This window comes from Chondrus crispus, genomic scaffold (assembly GCF_000350225.1).
Source record: "Chondrus crispus Stackhouse genomic scaffold, scaffold_165, whole genome shotgun sequence".
Lineage (NCBI taxonomy): Eukaryota > Rhodophyta > Florideophyceae > Gigartinales > Gigartinaceae > Chondrus > Chondrus crispus.
The window spans coordinates 40,812-57,100 of NW_005179034.1; positions in this window are offsets into that span (position 1 = coordinate 40,812).

Genomic DNA, 16,289 nt, shown 5'->3' on the forward strand with positions numbered 1-16,289 from the left:
CCCCCACCCGATCGGTTCGCGAAACCTTGACGCGGGTGACGGCCCTCGCCCGCCGCTTGCCGGAGGAGATTACGCGCCCCTGGGCGCGTCTCCATCTGGTAGCGGTAGTTCCTGTACGCCGTGAACATTCGTTGTTCCGGCGACAGGAACGGGCACGCGTACATGGCATGCCCGTACGTACGGCATAGCCAGCACACGTACGCGCTGCCGTCCGTTGAGGCGAAGGTCGCCGCGTGCCGCGCCTCCTCATCGGTGAGGAGGGGCACGCGGGGCGAGGCGCTTCCCTTATCTCGATTCGAGATATCGAGCTCGGCGACGCGGGGGTCCGTGCCCCTTGCCACTCTCGGAGTGGCCGCGAATGCGGTCGCGGAACTCGATGTCGTTCCGGTCGACATCGGTGAGGGGGTTCGTGCCCACACGGGCCCTGCTCCTTGCGTAATGAGGACAGGGTCGGCCTGCCACTCATCCTCCCCGATATGGAGGGTCGAGGCGGGCGAACTTGTCGCGGCAGACTTCGTAGTCCTGCCAGCCCTCCCTGCCGGTTTCGGATCCGGCAGAGGTAACCCGCGCCGAGCGCGGTACGTTGTACCTTCCGCCGTGGCGATACGGCGGATGGTCGGAAGATCGGTCTTCTGACTGCCTGGCAGCCTTTGCACCGTCTCGGATACTGCGGCACGGGTTGCCGGTGCAAGTCCCCGCACGAAGTAGTGCGCAAGGGACTGTTCGGTGAAGACTGCCGTGCATCGGAACGCGGCAGTCTCGAGTCGGTCAGCAAACGTGCTTTCCGTCTCATGCGATTGCTGTCGCGCCGTAGCGACAGCGTCGTACGATTCACCTAACACGTCGTCCGTGAGATAGCGTTTCAAGAATTGATTCACGAGCCCCGGCCAGCTCACGTCGTCGTGGAGCTGGCCGGCGCGGAGGCCGCGCATCGTATAACTCGTATACAGGCGCTCCGCGTCGCGCTCGAGGAAGTGCGCGAGAACTCGTACCGCAACACCTTCGGTCAGGTGTTGCGAGTTGAAAGTGATTCAGATATCCTTCAAGAACGGCAGCAGCTGGATCGGGTCGGTACCGTCGAAGCTGCGCATCGTGGGACGGATCCCACGACAGCGTTGGACGTACTTCGCGATCTGTCCCGCGTCACCGGAGGTAACGAGCCTCGAGGTGTTATCCAAGCGGTACATACGATAGTCAGCAACGGCCCTGAACTCTTGGATCATCGTATGTACCGGCTCGAGCCCGGGTTCACCGGGACCCAGCGTGCCGAAGGAGGTAACCGGTAGCGTACGGACGTCTACCGGACCTGGATGCTTGGCGTAACTCGCCGGCGGGTAGCCGCCCCAGCGGGGATCGACGGAGAAATTGGTTCTCCGGATCCACGGGCGGCTCCTCCACGGTCCTGTTCGTCCGCGTTGGATACGCGGTCCACTTGCCGCCTACTTCCGGCGATAGGAGGCAAGGCTTGGGTCTCAGACGCGAAGTTCGCGTCTATCGGAGGACGGCTTCCTTCTGCAGTCCGACTGGTAGCGGCACCAGTCGGACGCCAACCTTCGGGGACCGCGGCGCTCGGAGGTACGGTACCGCCGGGCCCTCTCGAGGGGGCACCGGGTAGCCCTTCGGCCATGGTACGTTCCATGTCACGAGCACGCCGACGAGTGGCGTTGAGCTCAGCGGAGAGGTGTGCGAACGCACCCAATTGCTCTGCGGTCGGAGAGGTTTGGTCCTCGGGTCGTCTCACCGAGGTCGGCCTCTCGGGGCGACCTTGCCAGGACGGTCCGGGCGAGGCGAAACGGGAGTCTTCGAAGAGCACTATCCGCGAGTGTAACTCGTCGATCAGTGCTCGGAGATTCTCTAAGGACTGCGTCACTCTATCGAACCTCCCTTCACGCAGGGAGCGGAGTTCGGCCATACATCGAGTGTATACATGGTCCGATACATCGATCCGAAGGGAAGTACGGACTTCCTCGATGTATTCGGCTATGCGTTCGAACATCGCCGCCGCTCTTTCCTCAGAAGATCCGAGCGACGGTTCGCGGTCACGAGGACCTGCGTCGCCGTCGCCCAACGGGGCGGATGGGGACTGCACAGCGGCCGGACTCAGATCCGCCGCTTCGGAGCGGATCGAGGGCTCAAACTCTTGGCTCATCTCAACGCGATCGGTTCGCGGAGGGAAGCGGAAGTCTTCTCGGAGATCGAACTCCAGGGTCTTCTAGGTCGGGAGACCACTGTAGCATAAACACCCCCAGCGATAGGGGTGTATGCACAGTTCGACCGAGACCCCGTCCGATCGGAAAGACGGGGGTGAAGCAGGACACCAGCTAACGGCACCGGGCAGCGGGCCCGAGTAGCGTGGTAGAGCGGGAACGGGGAGGACGCCGGTACGCGCGAGCGGTTCGACGCCTCGACGCCCCGGCGCGGTACTGGGTAACGATCCAGTACCGACGGGCGGAGGCGGAGCCGGCTCGTGGGCGTACCGCGCGCGTCCTCAACCCGCGCTCGGTGCCGCTTCTAAGGTAATTAGCGAGCGTTACCTTAGAAATAAGCGGGAAGTCGGACCTTGACGGTCGGTGGGTGACAAGTCCGTGCTTGTCTTCCTCCACCCCCGCCGGTCCGCTCCATATTTAATATACAAAACAATCTATCATAACACTACAGTACCGAGGTACTGTAGTGGGCTACTGTAGTGCAGGTCGGCCTGCACTGTAATACCGTCAGCTATGTCGAGGCTGACAGTACACGTATTACCCGTGGTGCGTGCGCGCTTCGTTCGCGCGTGGTACACGTGTGCACGTGTATGCGCGTGTCTCTTGTCCCCGTGGTGTACACGTGGACACGCGCGGTTGTACTGTAGAGCGTCGAGCTCTACAGTAGGGGATCCTGTTGTTGATCCAATCTAACTAAAAAGCCCCCAGGGGGGGTTATACTACACGCAACTCTTCAATGCAGCGGGCGTAGACGCTGTCGGAGACGTCGATGCGGAGAGATGTCCGGACATGCTCGGTGTACTCGGCGATGCGATCGAACATCGCGCGAGCGCGTCCTTCGCAGAAGTCGGGCGACGGTTCGCGGTCCGGAGGACCTGGGTCGTCGTCGCCCACTTGGACGCGCAGCGCGGCCTCTCGCACATCCGCCGGCTCGGATCGGATCGAGGTCGGGTACTCGGCGCTCATCTCAACGCGTACGGACGCGGAGATAAAGGACAACCTTCTCGGCGTGATCTTGAAGGTCTTCTAGGTCGGGAGACCAGTGTCGCATAAACACCCCACACACGGCGGAGGGGTGTTCGAGATGTTCGGCGGAAGACTCCGGATCGGCGTACCGAGGGTCTTGAACCAACCAACGCCACCGGAAGCGCGCCGGTAGCGGGTGGTAGAGCGTGATCGGCGGGGACGCGCGCGTCGGCGAGCGGATCGACGCCTCGACGCCCCGGAGCAGTACCGGTTGACGATCCGGTACTGACGGGCGGAGGCGGATCGCAGCTCGCCGCGGTGTCGCGCGCGTCCACTACCTGCTCGGTGATAACTCCTCGCGGAACGGTGGTGTGAGTAGAGTAAGCCGGGTGGTCGACCGTCGGTGGAGGGTTGCCTGTCCTGGTCCTCCCCGCCGGCGGTCGCTCCCTATATTTATTGTACAAGTTAATTATCCGTCTACAGTACAGTACGGACTGTACTGTAGTCGGCTTACTGTATACAGTGCGGGCCGGCCCGCACTGTTACGCTGTCAGCCGCGGGGGCTGACAGCATACGTGTGCTACACGTGGGGTACACGTGTTGGTGCGCGCGCGCTGTAAGTTATGCGTGCGCGCACGCTGTAAGGTCCGTACCTTACAGCGTTAGATCTTATTCTAAATGTAATGTATAGTACAGTAGCCGGCGGTTATGCTACAGTCAAGGCCGTACAAGTCCCAGTCAAAGCCCCGTAGGGTGCGCCAATTGCTGCAGAACACCTCGCATCTGCGGTACAAGCGCCTGCAAAGAACCCCAGCGATGCGAGAACGCCATGAAAAACAACGCCTAACATGGTCTATGGAGAAGATGACTTGGACGCGCTCTCAGTGGGAAAGGATCGTGTGGTCCGATGAAAAGAAAATTAATTTGGACGGACCTGACGGGCTGGCGTACAAATGGCATGATTTGCCGGGAGAGAAGCACTGGTTTTCGAAGCGCCACAGCGGAGGAGGCAGCGTCATGGTTTGGGGTTTTTTTGCAGGCCAGAGAAAGTCATCTCTAGTGATACTGAGTGGAACTTAGAACGGCATCAAGTATGTCGACACATGACGAGAGCATTTGCTTCCTTTTGCGGACGACCTTCCCCTTAATTGGACCTTTATGCAAGATGGAGCGCCTCGCTACCGGTCGTCGGTGGCAAAAGCTTGGCTCAGAGACTATTTTGTAAATGTTCTTGACTGGCCTGCGTATTCTCCGGACCTCAACCCAATCGAGAATCTGTGGGGGAGACTGGTCAGAAAGGTTTATGCCAATCAACGGCAGTTTGAGGACAGTAACTCTCTCGTGGACTGTATCGTCGCAGCTTGGAACAATTTATCAACTGAAACGCTGGAATCCTGGTCAACTCGATGCAGAAACGCTGCATAGACGTCGTACAAGCTAGGGGTAAAAGATAGACACTAAACGTGAACGGTTTTGTCTTTGCGAGGGTCACAGTTAGCATTCTTTCAAAGTGTTTCTATTTTTTGCCGGGGGTTCTGCACGTTTTCTATCATAACGCAGAATATATTAAATCTTTTGCAAAACGGACAACGGGATTGGTGTCAGCGTCGCTTGTGCCAGCGGTGCTGCAGCCCTTTTCGAACATAAAGAAATACTTCTATCTGGACATTCACAAACCCAACATGTGCTATATTTTTTGCAACTACTGTATTTACAACCGCAGTAAAACATTAAGGCACCCCAATTCTTTGTATTGTTTGACAAAGACGCTTCTGTGACGTGGCACATGACCTGTCATGCCCATTTGGCCTTCCCGCCAACTTCATTACCGGTACAGCGGCTTGGCCGCGAGTTCGGATGCCGGGGTTTCCTCCGGGATGCCATGTTGGATTTGTCAACGCGAGGCAATAGTTTTACCCTTTATAAGTAAACGTCATCTACTTACAAATGTAGTATAACGCCCCCTGGGGCTTTTTAGTTAGATTAGATCAACACCGGGATCCAATACTGTAGAGCCCGATGCTCTACAGTACTACCGCGCGTGGCCACGTGTACCCCTCGGGCAAGGCCCACGGATGTACACGTGTACGCGGGTACCGCGCGGAACGGAAGCACGCGCACACGTGTACTGTCAGCCACGGTGACTGACAGTATTACAGTACGGTCCGATCTGTACTACAGTAGTCCACTACAGTACTTTGGTACTGCAGTGTTATAGATTGTTTTGTATATTAAATATGGAGCGGACTGGCGGCGGTGGAAGAGGATAAGCAGGGACTTGTCCACGACCTACCGCCAAGTTCAGTCCACCCAGCTTATTCTAACGACGCGCTTTCGTCTTCGCGCTCGTTAAACGGGACTAAGCGGGTAGGGGACACACGCGTACGCGCGCCAGCCTAGATCCGCCTCCGCCCGTCAGCACTGGAACGTTACCCAGCGCTGCTCAGGGGCGTCGAGGCGTAGGTCGGCCCGCGCGTACGCTCGCCCCCGACCGTCCCGCTCTACCACGCTACCAGGGCCCGCTTCCCTGTCTCGTTAGCTGGTGCTTCACCCGTCTTCCCGTTCGAACGGGGTCTATGTCGGACTGCGCATACACCCTCAGTTGACTGGGGGTGTCTATGCTACAACAAACTTGAGACTTCTCTCTCTCACCATTCCCTCACCCTCATTGTTTTCAACCTACCAACACAGCACCCCATTCTAACCTAAGTCTGTATTTTTTCCTCACGCCGCACCCTCTCTTACGAGCTCAGGGATCATGGTTTCTGTCGGACGTTTGACCAATAAGTCGCTGGCTGTGCGCATGCTGCGTTCGAAGTTTGAGAAGGGGGAGGTCACCGGAGGTGAGTCACCGAAAGCTGTTTGGGAATCAGATGCGGTATTCCAAAAGCACAAGCGGAGAAATTTTCGTACCTGCTACAACGCCATGCGTATAGAATTTGGAAGCAAAAAAATGATGAGAGGTAAGCCTAACTGGGAGTGTGACATTTACATATGATTTATGATTGATATGTTTAACATTCATTTGTCAAACTAATTTTTCTGTATTGTAAAGGCGTTGAGGCCGAAGAATCTCGCGACAGTGTGGCCCTTGACCGATGTTGTAGTGCCACAGAGGGGCCTGGTTCGGCCTGTAAACGACGGGCGTCGGCCGTATTGGTGGATGACGATGAGGAGAGTGACGAGGAAGAAATGGATACTGGCGCTGGCGCGGAGCTGACTGCGGGAGAACTAGCATTTAAGCCATTGTTCATGATCTCTGGGTGGATTGAACGATCTAAATTGACTAGGCGTTTGTGCGTGGCGATTATCTTGTCATCTGGAGTCGGCTCTGGTGATTCTACTATTACAGTGGTAGATGGAGGGCATTTTTACAACTTGCTGTACGATGGCCGAAGCCTCTTGTAGATGTTTTAATTATGCATCGTTGGAAACTATCTAATCCGAGCAGTGGATTTATGGCCTACCATCCCTCAGTTATAGGATTCGAGTCAGCTTTAAGCGAACTCCAGAAGAGGTGTTCTGATGCTGTGGAGTCTATTGCCAGGATATCTTCACCGTAACGTTGACGATCCCGAACGGTTCGAGGTAATCACGCAGGTAGTTTCGAAAAGCAACCTATCTTTCAAGGAAGGAGGTAGGACCAAAATGCTGTACGTCGACCTAAAGGCTGCGGCAGTGGATGAGTACGGTGTAGTGGCTGATACTGAGGAGTTTACTGAAGTATAAAAGAGCTCAACATGTTTAGAAATAGGTTGCGGTAGAGTGTGGTTTGTTTGGAACTTGTATTGCCAAATATCGAGTTTTCTCGGATCCCCCAGTGAAAGTATCTTAAGAGCGTCTCCACCAATGCTGATGATGAGGTCCAATTCAATATTTGGACAAATGTTTGAGAGTGATGGCACCACACCGGCATAGAAGTTTCAATCCATTTTTTGGACTTGGATTGGACCGAAAATTTGGAGCACAGGATTTCGGTCCAAAAACGGGTTATTTGGATCAAGATGAACCGCTCCAACTGGCATCTCCAATCTAAAACAATAATCTGAGTCGCGATTCTCCTGACATGATCTGGATCTGTGGTATCACAGCCCAGATTTGTAATTTGTACAGCACCCGCCGCGGCGGGTGCCTTACAGGCGCGCGACTACACGTGCGCCTTACAGGCGAATGGACTACACGTGTGCCTTACAGGCGGACGAACTACACGTGGGCATTACAGGCAGATGACGTACTGTATACATTACAGCCCGGAGGTTGTATATGACAAGGTACAGTAGTAATGGCATAGTACAGTGCATTGCACAATAGAGTACAGCAGTACAGTAGGATGGACAATGTCCAAAACCACGCGACCTCGCCTATTTAAGCGACGGCGCCGGGCAATGACAGTAAACAGTCAAGGATCTTTTGGGAACGGATTTCCTTCGACGGTGCGACATCGCGGGTCAAGACAAGCCTCTGACTTAGGCGACATTGTCGGCATCTGTCTTTCGACGTTTCCCTGGCTCTATTGCCTTTACCATTTCCTTCTCCTTTCCTCCGTCGTTGCGACTACGCGGGTTAGGACTAGCCTCTAACCTCGGCGTATTACTGTCGCTCGACGTTTCTATTGTTTTCCTTTTTCCTCTGTCGTTGCGACCACGCGGGCTAAGACTAGTCTCTAGCCTAGGCGTTTCTCTGTCGCTCGACGTTTCTACTGTTTTCCTTTTTCCTCTGTCGTTGCGACCACGCGGGCTAAGACTAGCCTCTAGCCTAGGCGTTTCTCTGTCGCTCGACGTTTCTACTGTTTTCCCTATTATACTTTTCCATCTGTCATTGCGACTACGCGGGCTAAGACTAGCCCCTACCCTGGGCGTATTACTGTCGCACGACCTATTTCTCTCTCCCTACATTGTGACGATTGTCAAGTCGCGGACTTCGGCAAGCCTCTAACCTTGGCGGCACTATTGACATCTGTCCCGCTCGTTCCCTCTAGGAGTTTACGCTACTCGGGGCTCCGCCAGTTTCTGACAATAGTCTGTAGGCTCGGGTTCAACCCTGTTTTGTGTGTTCTTACACCACCCCTTCCAGTGCTGGTCCCATTCCGGGTCCGCACTTCGACCAGTGCGTCGTGCTTTTACAGTCGGCCGACGTACTTCCCCTTTGCTCTACCACCGTCCCTGTGGTGCAATGTGCCTGACAGGCCGCGATCACAGTCCGACGGTCAAACAAAAAGAAGAAAAACAGCAACAGAAACAACCACTGCCGATGGCACTCGCTACGGAGCGTTCGAGACTCCCTTTCCCCTTCTGTGGGCTTGCGGCCCACAGTAGCTCGACTCCGACGGGGGGGAGGGTAAGGAATGATGCCCGGCCCGGGAGGATTGTGGTGGTAGAGACTTGTGAAGACTTGAGTGCTCGGCGAGTGCGGGTTGGGATTGTGTACGAGAATGTAACCGCGGTTCGCTGGGTTGTAAGGCCAAAGCTCGACGAGCGTCTTCAGCACCTTGCCTATAATTCAAGGTCTTCGACGGGGGCTCGATTGGCACTACCCGACGGGAACGTAACTATGTAGCAACGCTACGACCAACCTGTTGCCCGATGGCAGAACACCGACACCAATTCTATCGCAATCGCAGCTGATGGCACCAACACTATCTTGTATGACAAGACCTTCGAAGGAGTCGTCGTTGCAACAGCCTTCCGACGGAACAGGACACTGTAGCAGCGCTACGACCTACGTGCAGCCCGATGGCAGTCACACCAACACCGGATCGGTCGCGACCGACTCCAATGGAATCAACACAATGAAAGGAAAAATAGATGGGGAGATAGAAAAGGAGTGGTATTAGAGATAGAAAAGGTAAAAGGATAAGGAAAGGGCACACCGAGCAATAGAGGATGTCGTTAGCATCGTAGAAGTGAAGCGCGTCGCGTGAACGGAAGCGGTTTTCGACGAAGGCGAGATAAAACTCCGGCAACTCGGGTTACCTTTACTGAATTTGTGGCCCATGGGCTAAGTTATATATCGCCCCGCCGAAGCCCCTGCAGTAGCTCGGGGCGCTAGATCCTATCTAATCTAATGTCAGCTAAATAATTGGTAACTAAATTAAAACAAATAATTAAAATAATACTGTGCAAACATTCACACGTGTGTCCCCCAATCCGGAATACTTTGTCATACCTTATTGGTTTCCTTTTGTTCCACCCCCTGTAGAGCCCATTATTGCACTACAGTCCCGATCTACCGCGGGACACCCCCTATTGGTTGTTACCTCTTCCTCGAGCTAGCTCATAGCTGGCGACCGCCACTATACTACAGGATCGTCATTTCCCACATACAATGGCTTGCCGCCAACACGAAGCGAGACTGTAGTACTGACATTTTTTCCGGAATGGGAGGGAGCCAGGCAAAAATTAGAGTGCACCAGTGAGGAAAGGTGCCACCGGGCCGAACATCCATTCCAAAAGAATATGGACGATCTTTTGGAGAGGTTCAAAGATTGAATATGGTCGACCAGCAATAGCCAATCGCAGCAATAGAAAATTTGGACCCTGTCTGATTGGGACGACACCGGTGGAGACGTTCTACCCCTCCCTGGAGGCTTAAATATGGACAACTTTCATTTTTTTAAACCAAAATACCTTTATAACAAGGATCAGCCCTGATAACGGCACTGTTGTCATCCGGAGACAACTACGCATCTAAAGCACCTGACAGGAGTGCTTTTAAACAGCACGCAGACCACAGCGCAAACTTTTACAGAGTCTCGATGTTCAACGGTCAATTTCCGACATCATTTTTATGACCGACAAAGCATTGCGGCCTCCTACGCCCTGGCTACAGCGCATTGTATATCACCGAGGAGTTCCTCGACGACTGCTCGCGAAACCTTTGCCATGCCCTTCTTTAAGCAACCCTTGACGGGCGTCCTCTCATGGCCTGAACTCCCAGGCAAAATCGCATCCGTTGGCGCTTTTCGCACTCTGCGACGTTTGTCAGCCATGTCATCGCGCTCTCTCTGTCGTGCTTCCCGCTTCTGCTTGCGCTCAACATCACGCAACGCTTTCTTCTCTGCCTTTTTTTGTTGTCTGGACTCTCGTTGCAGTTTATTGTTGAGCTGTATTTTCCTTTTCTGTTCAGCATCAGCTTTTTTAAGAAGACAACTGTAGTATAACGACGGACGCGCGCGCGGGGAGATTATTAACAGTGCGGCCGTGCACGGTGGACACGTGGGCGGGTGTGCCCACGTGCAGGGAGCGCGCGCGTGCCGAGCGGTTGTAATCTGGCGTACGTGTACAGTAGTGCACGTGTCGGCCAAGCGGTAGTCTGCCAGTATTACGCGTGTACGCTAGCACACGTGGCATCTGTGGGGTAGTCTGTAAGCAGCGCGTGTGTACAGTAGTACACACGTGTAGCTGCAGTGTCCCCGCGGTAATTAGGAATTGAGGCGCTAGCTTTTTAATTGTGTACAGTACCCGGCACGCACTAGGCGGCAGGTACTGTACTGCTGTATACTGGGACAGGTGTCCGAGGCGTCCCTCTGAGGGGTTAAGACCTGACACCCGTCCCCACCAGTAAACTGGGGCAAGCTCGCCCCCGTCCCTTTCGCGCCTATATACGTCCGTTTCGGTTGCCTATCGCGCGCGCTGGCTTCTAACCCGTTACCGGTCGCTCCCGTTCACGCACCACGGGGCGACTGCGCGTAACCGGCCAGTGAGCCACTCCCTTTTCGTGAGCTCGTCTGATCGGTTCAATTAGCGCGTCGCGTCCACGCCGCGTGCTCCCTCGCAGTAGCCTCCGCCTCTCAACCAACCCAGGGCGGAGTGGAGTTATACCACAACAACTTACATCTCTCAAAATTTCTTCAGCTGACTTGTTTTGAGAGACTAGTGCTTGGACCCGCTGTAACGTGTCTTTATCCCGACTTCGATGAAGCACTTCAATTATCGGTGCTGAGGTACCACTCTTCTCAATTCTTTCCAGCTGTTTCCTGGCTTCACGCGTAGCAAGATCTTTCCGAGTTGCGAAACGTTCCGGAAAGTGCGGATTGAAGGGATAGAGACCTGTGGCATGAAAAGAATGAGTTATGTCATCTGTCGTGATTTGCCTCAAGGCATACACTGCGCACATCAAAATAAATCGCACGCTTTGAGTGTCGGCAATTACAGACTTATTAAAGTCATCTGGCAGGGTTTGCATGGCACTTTTGAACCGTTTGTTAACTTTTTGGTCGCATGGTTGAAGAAAATGTGACGTATTAGCCGGGGATAGCACAATCTCACAGCAATTCGTCACACTATGTTCGAGCCAAGTGAGGCCATTTCGAGAAGAATGGCCGTCGATACACACAACGTAGTGTTGATTATTGGGAAGAATGGAGCTGACAAAATTGTTCAAGTGCGCCATGAAGCATGGAAGAATTTCCATGTCCATTGACCCGTTCTCGCTGCACTTAATAACCCTATCGGAAGGAAACCAGTTGTCTTTCGTGAAAGGCCTGCATATTTCGCCGCTCATTTTGTAGACATCTGGAACAGGATCCAACCAATTGGACATGACATATTTTCCTGCCACGATGAAGAATGGCGGCGAAATTTTTCCAGAGGCGGAGACAGCAACAACAGCTGTTATGTGTCTCCCAGTCCCTGCGGTCTTTTTTGCTTTTTTAAATCTCCCATGGTGAGTGTCGGAGGCACCAAAAACCTTGACGCGATTACCGAATGTTGTGTCAACTGCCGTTTCATCCAAGTTCCACAGTCTGTCCCCATTAGTCAGCACACCAGGGTGCCTTGAATCTACCTCACTAAGCAAGCACATCAAAGTAATCCTTAACATGGTCATAATTTTCTCCCTTGAACTTGACTTTGTCTTTATTTTCGTTTGATCGATATGTTATTGAGCGATTTCGCGACCGAAAAGATCGCACTGCTGAAGATGATGGCAGGCCGTTCTTCCAACCCTTTCGGCCGTCATTGGCCATTTTTGACATCACACTTCGTAATCCATTCACATCAAAAGCGAATCCTTTTTTGCCAGCTTATATCAAACGCTCGCAAACGATTTTTCTTCCGACGCACTGAGTACTGTTGGCCTTCCAGCACTGGAGCGCTTCTTGTCGCTTAAGATTTTTTCGAGTTCACGCGTCTGGTTGCGGGTTATGAGGTCTTTAAGATTGCCCACAGTTGATTTGTAGATGCCTGTGGCAATGGCAATTTTTCGGATTGGCAAGTTTGTGGTTTTGAGTAGCTGGATGGCTTTTTTCTTCGATTCCAGCCGTTTGGTGGATAATTGCTGTGCATCTGTTGCCGTCCTAGTCTGTCGCCGCATAGATAGTGGCATTGTGAACAGTGCGGAGAAGGCTGATATGGAAAATTTGGGTTGTAGACAAATTGGAAGATGGGAGTGGAAGTGGGTGTGGGAAAGGCGGTTGTCTGTTTGAACGCGTTTGAATGATGTGAAAGGGCGGGAGTTTTTGGGCGGTTTCCTGTTTATAAGCCTTGTCAAGTGCTAACGTACGGCGCCACTTGGGCAACTTCTGTGGGTTGTTTATACTAGTGTCTAGACGACCGGCAATTTGACTCATATGAGGTCACCCTTGACCTCATATGAGGTCAAATGCTCTACAGTAAAATTTAAACAAAATTTAAGATTTTCGCAAGTATAGAACAAAAGGAGCACAATTTTTACGAAGTAGAACTTTGAACGACTATAAAGACAACTATAAACGACTAGTTAGTAACTGACAAGCCAGCTCAGTGGTCTGCAAGGATCGCTGAGTCTTAGAGGCCGGGGTTCAACTCCTCGCTGAGCACTTTAGTGGTCGAAAAATCCCTTCGGGGATCTCGATGGTTCTTGTTCGTGACCTGCAGCCCAGGACGCTTTATAGCGCCCACTCATACATGAGATTGAATACGGTGACATCTCATAAAGGGGCATTCCGACACGGCTGCAGGTCTTCCAAGCAAGTCTTTAGACGCAGGATAGAACCATAGGGGGCAAAAGGAGTTTTTTATCTCTTTTTGCTCTATTTTACTAAAATGCTGACCCATTTAGTCAGTTTTAAAGGCCTAGAACGCTTTAAGCACTAATAGTACTTACCTTTGTAAGTAAGATCGTGACGTTCGTCGACGTGTTTCTTAAAACAGTCACGCCCAGTCTGGTGATGACAAAGGTATACTTCTTTGTCAAAATATGCCTTGCAGGCTGAGCAAATAAACTTTGACTTTTTTGTACCTTTGCAAATATTGCATCTGGATTGATAAAGAGCACAAGTCTCCCCGCCGGATGCGCTTTTCCGCTTGCGAGTGGTTGGAGTTAGGTGAGTACCAATTCCACTGCCAAACCCAACATCTTCATCTTCAACAGCACTGTCTGATTCTCGCTGACGTAACGATATACGATCATACTTGTTATCAATCAACTGGTCAGCAAGCTCACAATAAAACTGATTTGGAGACATCTTAGAACCATCTCCCTTTGCACCTGCATACAGTTTCCAAGCATCCAAAATGCAAATGGCCAATAAAGAAGTGTTGACACGCATAGACCACTCCTTGACTTGGAACTTCTTTTCCAAGCCGAGATCATCCTGACGAGATCTGTTGTGGCGGTCAATCTGAGAGCAAGTTTCATAATACTGCTCACAGACTGAGGGAATACGGATAGACAATTCCTCTTTTTTTGTCACGCCATGACGTGTACGCCATCTCTCGCGGTAGATTGGAGTTCCTTCGTTGGATGTTCCGACAGAACTAATAAAGTATCTGCGGTCTCGGTCCACCCACATCACTGCCATGAGATGAGGCCCGGCCACCGGCTTCGAAACTAGTGTGACGTGCTCTCCCTTTTCAGCAATCTCCAGATGAGATAGATATTTCATCGGATATTTCTTGGTAGATGTCTTCACTACACCTGTGAATCTAAGACCTTTCTCATAAAGTGATTCAGCAGAAGCAAAGTACGAATCCGCGCAGACAACACGATTGGTGTGAAACCATGGCTGTAACAACCTCAAAGTCACTGCGGTTCCGTGTAAGTGGTCACTTTCAAAATCTTTTAAAGAAGTCTCCTCAGCTGAGACGACGTTCTCAATTCTTATTATGATTCCACTTTTTCCACATGCAGCAGTCTTCAACTCACCGCCATTCTCGGGTTTTCGGTCCATGGCCACATAATGAGGAAGACCGGTTTCAATCCAATCTCCTCCAAGTCCATACCAGCGTGACATACTCTCATCAACGCAGATGTTCTGTGAGGGAATCACATGTGATGCTCTGTGATCATTGATTGCGACCATGAAGTCCCTGATCATACCCCATCTGTCATTTGAGTCAGCTGGAATGCTGAACGTGACATTCTGACGAAGCTCCTCGAATCTTCTGCGGGAGATGATGTTTCCGAATTGAGGTTGCGGGAGATATTTGCTGGTTTCCTGTGAGCTCCAAAGAGACCTTCTGGTGCAGAATTCAATCCGAGTCATAAGGATTAGCACCCCGAAAAAATTCAAAATTTCACCTCTTGTAGTCAAGCGAAGTCCCCTTGATTCCATTGCATCGTTGGTGTAGGAAACCATTAATGCCAAGTGCTCCTGTGGGAACATCCACATGAAGTAGTCCATGGGATGCATTTGGGATGGACTGTGACCACGGGATATAATCTCATCAATCGGTCCAATCACCTTCCATCTTCTCGGCGGTATCATACCATTTAAATGCATCGTGACTTTCTCACGCTTCCAGGCCCGGCCGTGGACATTCATGAGGCCATCTTGGGAATCCATTTCGTCACTCTCGGAGATTCTCGTACTCGGGCTGAATGGTCCTTCCAGTGGCGTCACGCGGTCCTCTGTAGGCTCCGGTTGCGCATAATGTTCAGTTTCTTGATGGATATGATCTTCAGGACCGTCATCGATCAGGTCCATCACTTCACCAGCCTTGATGTTAGCTATGCGAAGCGTGACCTCCTTGACGCCATCTGATAATTCCCATTTAGCCCTGACTGAAGTGACACTGCGACCCTTCACTTTGTCAGTTTTCATGCTAATGACAGTTCCCGTGACCAACTTGATCTTCCAGGAGGCTCCATACATGCGACGACATTTACTCTGAGCTGTGAGCAGTCTTGCACGAGTGTGGACGCGGTTTCCTGCAATAATTCGAGGATCATTGACCCTCACCATTTTGAAGAAATTTTGGGAAGAGGAAGACGAAAGTGTTGATTAGGGAAGACTGAGATACGGAATTGAATGTTTTCTGGTTTGCCAACGTTTAGTACTCTAGTCGTAAGCTTTTCACTAAAGTAGCGATAAATTTCTACAATTATTCGAATTGCAAAAGCCCGCCTAAAAACTGGCCTCATATGAGGCCATTTGTCACCTAGACACTAGTAACGCCAGTTCATTTGTTGGCGACTTTTTTGTCCAGAATTATGGGCTTGTCCAAAATATTGCCCTTAGGAGGGGTAACATTCGAAGATGGCTGGTTGGCACAGAGACCACAAGTCACAGGCCCCACAATGGCGTACCCTTACGGTACCCTTGGTACAGTATCTACAAAGGAATCGTGTGTGCTATACAGTATTCCGTACCCACAGTTGCAGGCAAAAGCGCTAGCCTTCTTCGCAAAGCTTGAATGAGTGCAGTGTCGCGATTCTTATTCGGAGTTGGAATGTGGTTTTGAACTGTGAGCTGTTCGTTGGACAGTGTTGTCGATACTGTACAGTGGGAAAAGTAGTACAGTAGGGATGAAACTGACCCAGAATATGGTGACGTACGGTGTGAGTTTTTCGCAAACGGTTGGAACGTTCGAAGTGGAACTTCCGCAGAATATCGAACTACTGTAGCCTCTGGTCGAGCTGGAAGTGGCCGGATCAAAGGTCGGGTACGTCAGAAGGATTCGTCATCTGACAAGAAAGTGATTGAGACTCATGAATAGTGCCCCCTGTAGTAGTGCGTGCTGCGAAGTAGTGCAAAAGAGTGTCATTAGGTATTTTATTGTAGGTGTAAGAAAGGTTCACAGGGGAGAAGCAAATTTAAGTGCACGCCCAAAACCAAGCACATCGATGGAAAGGTCTTTAAAAGACCAGCAAGGATATTGCAAAATGAATTACAGTACTCATTACACGTACAGTGCC